This window comes from Corvus moneduloides, chromosome Z (assembly GCF_009650955.1).
Source record: "Corvus moneduloides isolate bCorMon1 chromosome Z, bCorMon1.pri, whole genome shotgun sequence".
Classification (NCBI taxonomy): domain Eukaryota; kingdom Metazoa; phylum Chordata; class Aves; order Passeriformes; family Corvidae; genus Corvus; species Corvus moneduloides.
This window is the reverse complement of record NC_045511.1, coordinates 21,204,875-21,212,554: the sequence shown is the minus strand read 5'-3', so window position 1 is coordinate 21,212,554 and position 7,680 is coordinate 21,204,875.

Here is a 7,680-nt window from a genome sequence, read left to right as displayed (position 1 = left end):
TCTCTTACTTAAACCTGGGAAGGTCACGAGCACAACAGTGTGTTGTCCTATTCAAAATGGTTTGAGTATCTCAGGCAGCCAGCTGAAAGCTGGTTAGCTTGGCATCTACAGTTCATTCTTAAAGGCTAAAGCTAACCTAGCTGTAATTATTTTAAGCAAGAATCTTAGAATCATAGAATCATGGACTGGACCAAATTGGATAGAATCATGGTTGGACTTGGTCTTTATTCAACCTTAAAAAATTCCATGATTCTATGATCCAGTCCAATCATTCCCCCAGCACTGCCAAGGCCACCACTGACCCGTGTCCCCAAGTGCCACATCCACACAGATTTTAAATCCCTCCAGGGATGGGGACTCCACCACTGCCCTGGGCAGCTGTGCCAGGACTTAACCTGTCCAGTGAAGACATTTTCCCTAATATCCAACTTAAACACTTACGAGAACTAGGTGTTGAAATGCAGAAATTTCTTACAGACAAACTTTCATTTTGGGCATATCTTTTCCTCTTGGATTGACTTAGTAATATGTAATTTATTGAGTAACACCCTGTAAGTTTTATGTCTGCCTGATGTGTGTTGTCTGCTCTGTTCAGTTGGGAGCTAAGGATGTTTTTTGTGATAAAGCACAGATGCCACCCTGAGCTCAGGGTGGGTGCACAGCAATATGAAGATTCAATTGACACAAGAAGGGGCACATCAAATAGACCTGCATTGCATTGTGAGATGGAATAGATATCTCCAAACTCCAGTTCTGTGACCTCTTGCTAATTTATAAATTAAATTTGTGTTTTATTCTATATTTTCTTCACTGGAAAGAACAGCCTTGACTTCTTTTTATAACAAAAGTCAAGCGACTCTGTCTTTTTTGGTCACTTGATTGCAAACACGGTCAAAATCATCCCAAATACCACAAGGAGAAGAACTCTTCTGTCTTTCAGTATTTTTAATTGTGTTTGGCCTTGTTTGTCCATTTTCTTTTGGCTATACAACCTTGACTTTAAAATAGGCAACTATTGCTAAAAAAATTTAATATATTTTGAAGTATATTAACCTACTATTAATATTATATACTAAACAAAAAATCATGGATTGGTTTGGGTTGAAAGGGACCCTAAAGATCAACTTGGACAGGAGCACCTCCCACAAGACCAGGTTGCTGAGTGCCCCATGAAACCTGGTTTTGAACACTTTCGTATTGTATAGTAATTATATAATAATACTGTATTTATTAGATAGTATCATTATATGTAAAATATGCATTTATATAGATTTTAAATTTACTTTAATAAATATATTATTTATATAGACACATATATAAAATCAGACATGAACACATATGCATTTGCAAAAGCTTTTACAGAATGAATGCTGACCTTGGGTGGGACTGGTGGGACTACTGGTGGGACTTCTTTTCCTTGTCTAGCAAAATGCAATGCTTGCTGCTGTTTACTTAATGAATAATACTTCTAGGACACATTTTTAAGTGTAATACAGCAATTTTTTCCTTCTGTTTTCCCTGGTTTGCATCCCAGATATATTGAGGCACCATCACTCAGAAAATCAGAAAATGGAAACATAACCCCTTGTTTTGTTATCTGTTATGAAGCAAGATGGAGTTGTCTGAGAGTTTTGTTTCTTGTTATTTCTGTTAAAATTTTTTTGAATGGGGAGATTTTCTCTAATAACATGCTACACAAGCTGTATTCTACTCATGACAAACCTGTACTTTGGCTTCAGGAGAGCATTTCAGACACTGGTGGACACTTCTTTGTGCACTGGTGTGCACAATTCCTTAGGCCCCCAAATGCTTACACCATGCCCATTTCAAAAACACATACCTCTCTCTGCTGACAACTAGGAAGTTTTAACAAGGTGAATCAAGGCTCTTGATCTGCTGCTGTTAGAGGAATAAATATGCTCTTAACCCCTCTCTGAACAATTGCTCCCTACAATTCCCTGACAGGAGGGTGCAGCCAGGTGGGGGTCGGGTTCTTTTCCTGAGTAACAAGAGACGGGACAAGAGGAAACAGCCTCAACTTCCACCATGGAAGGTTTGGATTTGACATTAGGGTAAGTTTCTTCATGGAACAGGTTGTTCAGTCCTGGAATAAGTTTTCAGGGCAGTGGAGGAGTCACTGTCCACTGGAAGTGTTGAAAAAATTGGTAGATGTGACTCTTGGGGACAAGGTTTAGTGATGAGTTGGCTGTGCTGGGTTGGACTCAGTGATATTAAATGGCTTTTCCATCCTTAGTGATTCTATGACTCCATGATTCTGCATCTACTGAGGATTTCCTCCCAGAAATAGCTTCCAGAAAAAGTGTTATCACTGACTCCAAAAGTGGAACCATGTACAGCTCCAGAGGCTGTAGGATAGCCACTGCAGTACCTCCACACATGCAGTAAATCCCTACATCCTTGAGGGAAGCCTATGAAAAGAAGAGGTCAGACTCTGGTTTAGCTCAGATGCCTAAGTCACTTGTAGGTGACTCTTTCTGTATCTGAGTTTAACCCTCCTAGGCTGCATGGATATTTGGAAGAAGACTTGGCAGTTTGGTCAATGAAGTAATTATTTGTCACATGAAAGACACTGCAAGCTCCATGGACTGAATGAACTACATCTCTGGGATAATTGACTGAGATGTGAACACCTACATTGCAGACAACTGAGGTGGGAGAGACGAATTTCGCAAAAAAAGATCCCAAATTAATTTTTTGTTAAGTAGAATTCTTTGTAATGATTTTTATTTAAACTACACTCCTTTAAATAAAATGAAAAATAACAAAAAAAGAAGAACAAACACATTCTGTTTCCAAATTTCTTATTCTTTTTTTCCCCCTAGATTTAGTAGAATGAACAAAAAAGGGGAACTTACAGTAAAAGGGAAGTATTTTTTCATAGAAGGACTTGAAAGAAACAACAGTCAAACCTCTTCTTTGATCAGGAGGAAAATATAGCTCTTCACTGGATACTGTAGTAATGAAGTAAATGAACTCTAACTAAGTGAAATTACAATAAATCCCACTCTTTGGAGAATAGCACCCAGATGGAAAATACATAGGCATTCCAAATGAAATGCTGGCCTTGTTACACTCCCAAGAAAAACCCATTGATAAATAGTTTCCAGAGTCAGAGGTTTGATTCTTTTTTCTGCTGTGTTCTTTTATGTATCCCTCTCTCCTCATCTCCATTTCTGACATTGCACTCCTCCACGCAGTCCTCTGCCTTGTACTGCTGTGCCTCCCTTTCAGGGAGTCCCCTTCCAAAGCCTTTTTATTGTGGTAACCTTTAGTTTGTGGAGACATTTCTCATAGAAACTAATTTTCCTTCTCGTTAATGAAAAGGCATTTTTCTGCTTTTTCTAAACAGAAGAAAGAGTGCAAGAAAATGTAGTCAAGGAAGATGTTGAGAGCCATTCACACCTGAGTGAGACCTTGGTATGTCTATACCTCAGAACAAAAGAAGTCAAGATCAGTTTCTGGCATCAGTTATGACAGTGACTGGCTTACATCCACTGGTGCTTGGAGGTCTCAAACTTACAAAATTGTCTTGGATTCAGCTCATTGCCTCAGTCCAAGGCTGAATCAAAACAGAGCTATCAATTTGGTGGCTTTAGCTCTTACACTTTCTTTTTGATTTATTTCATGGTAAAGGTGGGCCCTGCGGCTTTTATTCAAGTCAGATGTTGAGGATGAAGAATCACAGAATGAATATGGTTGGAAGGAACTGTGTCTGGTCCAGCCTCCCTGCTCAAGAAGGGTCATTCTAGAGTGAAGAACATAATAGATATTTTAAATGTAGATTATACAGTTGAACACCACTTGGTTACAATACTGTCCTCTGGTCATCATAAGAAGTCTGAAAACACCTCCTTCCTCATGTGTCACCAACATACTCTTATTTCTGCTTTTAAGCAGTTGTTTAGATGCTTTGGATATAGGTGATATGTAGCCTTGTATGCAAATAGTTTTAGAAAAAAAATCTGGCTTCTGCAATTATTTGGCTCCTTTTTTGGTCTGGGTGTTCACAAAAATTTTGGGCTTCAAAGGCGGTAGAAAAAATAAGTATTCAGCCACAAAGTCTTGGTGGAAAATAAATGCTGTGCCTTTTATAAAAGATTAATGAGATCAGAGGAAACTTTTACTTTAGAGCACTCCAGCACTTGTTACAACTAGTCTAAGTCTTTATTTCTCAATTTGCCTATTTTCTCTCTTCTTACTGTCTGCTCCACCCACATTTTCTCCCTAGAACAACTATAAAATTGCATTTACAGCTTATTTGTAATGCTCAGAAATGCAATTTAGATTCCTTAAGTGAGGCTGTCTCCTTCTAAAAAGAGAGGTCTCTCACTGTTTCTTTTTTTACCTGGCATACATCTAACCCTGCTCCTCCAGAATGGCAAGTATGATAACTGTGTCAAAAACATTCACACCAAAACCATGTGATACGAGTTGTTATTTTGACTTCTGTTGACACCTCCTGATCTCTTTGACCCAGATGTTTCCATAAAGTAGCTCAATTTTTATTTATTTTTTTTCCCTCCTCTGACAGGAGAAACATGCATTTCTGTTTCTGGTGAAACCGAAAGTCTTTCCTTCCTCTATTACTCCATGTGCAGGTGCTTTTACACAGCTGAACATTTCTTTACTGGAACTATCTTTAAGATGTGGGAAGGATTTCTGTCCAAACATAGCTTTGATTCACTATGAACTAGATATTCAGTTCATGCAAACTCCTGTGTGCATTTGTAGATATTTAGCTTGAACAGATTGCTCCCCACAAAGAAAGATAAGATTATCACAAGATAAAAAGTCTGTTTTGTAGACCAGTAGGTGAATTTTTATGGCTTCTAAGTCAGAATGTTAAAGATGTTTTCACACCGGACTGCTATTGAAGTAATTGTCTTTTAAATATCTGTAAAAGGATATTTCTAGCGATTTTTTGACCTAAAGTTTCAAAACAACAACACTACTAGGGTCTGTGCCTAGTGAAGCATCCAGCCATGACTTGGAAACTCAGGATTCTGCTAAAAGGTACTGAAGAAAGATACCCCATTCCTCGAAGTGTTCAAGGCCAGGTTGGGTGGGGCTTGAAGCAACCTGGTCTAGTGGAAGATGTTCCTGCCCATGGCAGGGAGGTGGATGTAGATGGTCTTTAAGGTCCCTTTCAACTCACACCATTCTATGATGATTCAAAGTAAGTTGCTGTGGTCACTGGCAATGAGATGCCTAAAATAGCCACCGTGAATGCCCAGAAAAGGAGTTAGGACTGCACTTAAGGACAGGTAACTGGCCAGGCATCTAACTATGGAGCTGAAGTTTATTTTTATTCAGCTTTTTCTAACATGAGCCTCTCCTAAAGTAAAAGTGCCACATTACACACCTGGGCTGCCCTTAAATCTAGTAAATTAAGCACAGACAAGGAAGCTCCTTTAGAAATTGAACTTGTTTCAGTCCCTCACTATACCTGACCTGAAACAAAGACTGGAATCTTTTGGTCTTTCTCTCGGTGAAGTGTCCTATTTGTGAAAATAGTCCAATTATGGTATATATCCACCTCTCTTCTCTCTGTCCTCCACATTCATGCTCTGTAAAAGAATGTGTCCTAAAATCTGTCTTGTAAATATTTTCTTAGTCTTATGGCCGGGGGGATCTTTGTAACAACCTAGTTAAACCAGAATATTTTACCTAGTGCTCCCTGTGTTAAAACCAGTACCTTAAATTAGAGCAATTGCACTTATAAGGAAAGACAGACTCAATTTAAGGACTGGCATGGGTGGTAAATCCACCACATCCATTGGCAAAGCTGTTTCTGTGATTAATTGCCCTCACTGTCAAAAAAATTACGTCTTGCTTCCTGTTTGAATTTTCCAGTACTACTTCAATTGTTTCAGTCAGAAGTTTCTATGCTTCTAGGTTCTGTCCACAACAGGAAACAGAAGTGCCAAAATACCATGAAAAAAATATTTTTGTCTTGTTTTTCCTCCCTCAGAAGGAGGAAGGAATTAAACCAGTGAAAAAGAAACTAGAGATTTGCTTGATCTGAACACAGCTTCACCACTAATCAGAATCTGCAGAGGCTTTATTTAAGCTAACCTCTAGTTATCAAATCCATCCCTGCAGTGTTTCTCCAGTTTTTGAGTCAAAGATATACACTAGATAAAGAAGCTCATCCCATCTGAATCACTGAGACTGGGATTCAAACTGCAATAACAACTCTATAAATTCTTATGTGCTTTTCCACTGCTGCCGAAAAATTTGGCCAGTCTCACAAGACTGGGATTAATCAGAATTCCAGCACTCCTTGGTTTAAGGCTTTCTGATGTACCTTGCAGTTTTACTGAATTCACCAACTTTCTTCCCATGGGATTGCAGGGAACCTAGCTCTCTGCTCTGGGCATATTATTCTGTGGTTTCTGACTTTCTGCCTGTGTGTTTCTGTACAGCAGCTGGCAGGCAAATAGGCAGCAAGGGCACTTAGTGCACCCAGGCAGAGTGAAGCATGTGTTTACATCTCTTCCTGAGCCAGGGTCAGAGCAGAGGTACTGGACCAGATTGTTTGTTTTATACTGACTCCTTAACACCAGGACCCGGGTCTAGCTTCTCCTCCAGGAAATGTTTTCATGTCAGCTTGAATTCAAGGGTAAAAATCTGGTCATATGTAACATCAGGCACAACATTTGAATTGTTAGTGAGCTGAAAATTCTTGAGGTTTCGTATGACTTTCTTTCCTCATTCTTTGCTTTAATAGCAGGATGAGTGTATGTTATGCATTTCAGTTGACACACGGTTCTACCATTAAGCACCTGGATTTGAAGTAGTTTCTTCCCTGAGGATTTCAACAAAGGCTTTGCCCCAGTTTCAGGATCCAGGTTGCTATGAGCTAGCCATGTGCCACAGCAATATTAGCTCAGAGAACACTGTAGCTGTTTGCACTGCAAATGCAGCTCTCCTGACCGTCATAACGAAAGAAATCAGCCTGCATTTCTTTAATGACAAAGCCTCCCTGTGTATTAATTTGGTTCTACATGACTATACGTCTTGTCAGAGCAGCCCAACAAATGTGAAAACGTAGACTAAGAGAATTGTCAGTAAACTAATTTATGACTTTTTGTTCTGTGTTGCACAGCTTTACTTCTGTTTAGGAGCACGGGAAGGCTCCCTAGAAAGGAATACATTTATAAAATAACTTCTTGGCAAAGTGAGTTCTAAAATAAACTCAGGTTTCCAGTGCCTTTTACAAAATATAATCTAGTTCTCATACTAATACATACACTTTGATTCCTGGGCCAAATACCTGTTTGCATTTTAGATTTAGATTCATTGTATGACAGAGCTGGGATGTGTAATGTGAGGCAGTGTGTTCCTCCTAGTAATTTGAAAAGACTTTTTAATTAATCTATATGTGTTGTGATAGCCTAGTGCAGCAAAGTCAGGCCCAGTAAACTCGACACTGAAATTATGACAATCTCAAATTGGAATTGAGATTAGTCTAAATTATTGAACTGGTGTCATTTGCCAAAAATTATTTCATGTCCTTTCATTTCACTCTCTAAAATAAAACTGGATAAAGATATGCCATACTGACAAGTTACCAATTTCTTTTTGGTTTTTCCAAAATACGTGGGAAGAAATTATCTTGTTTAATGCAGGAATCACTGGGTAATGTTACAGAATATT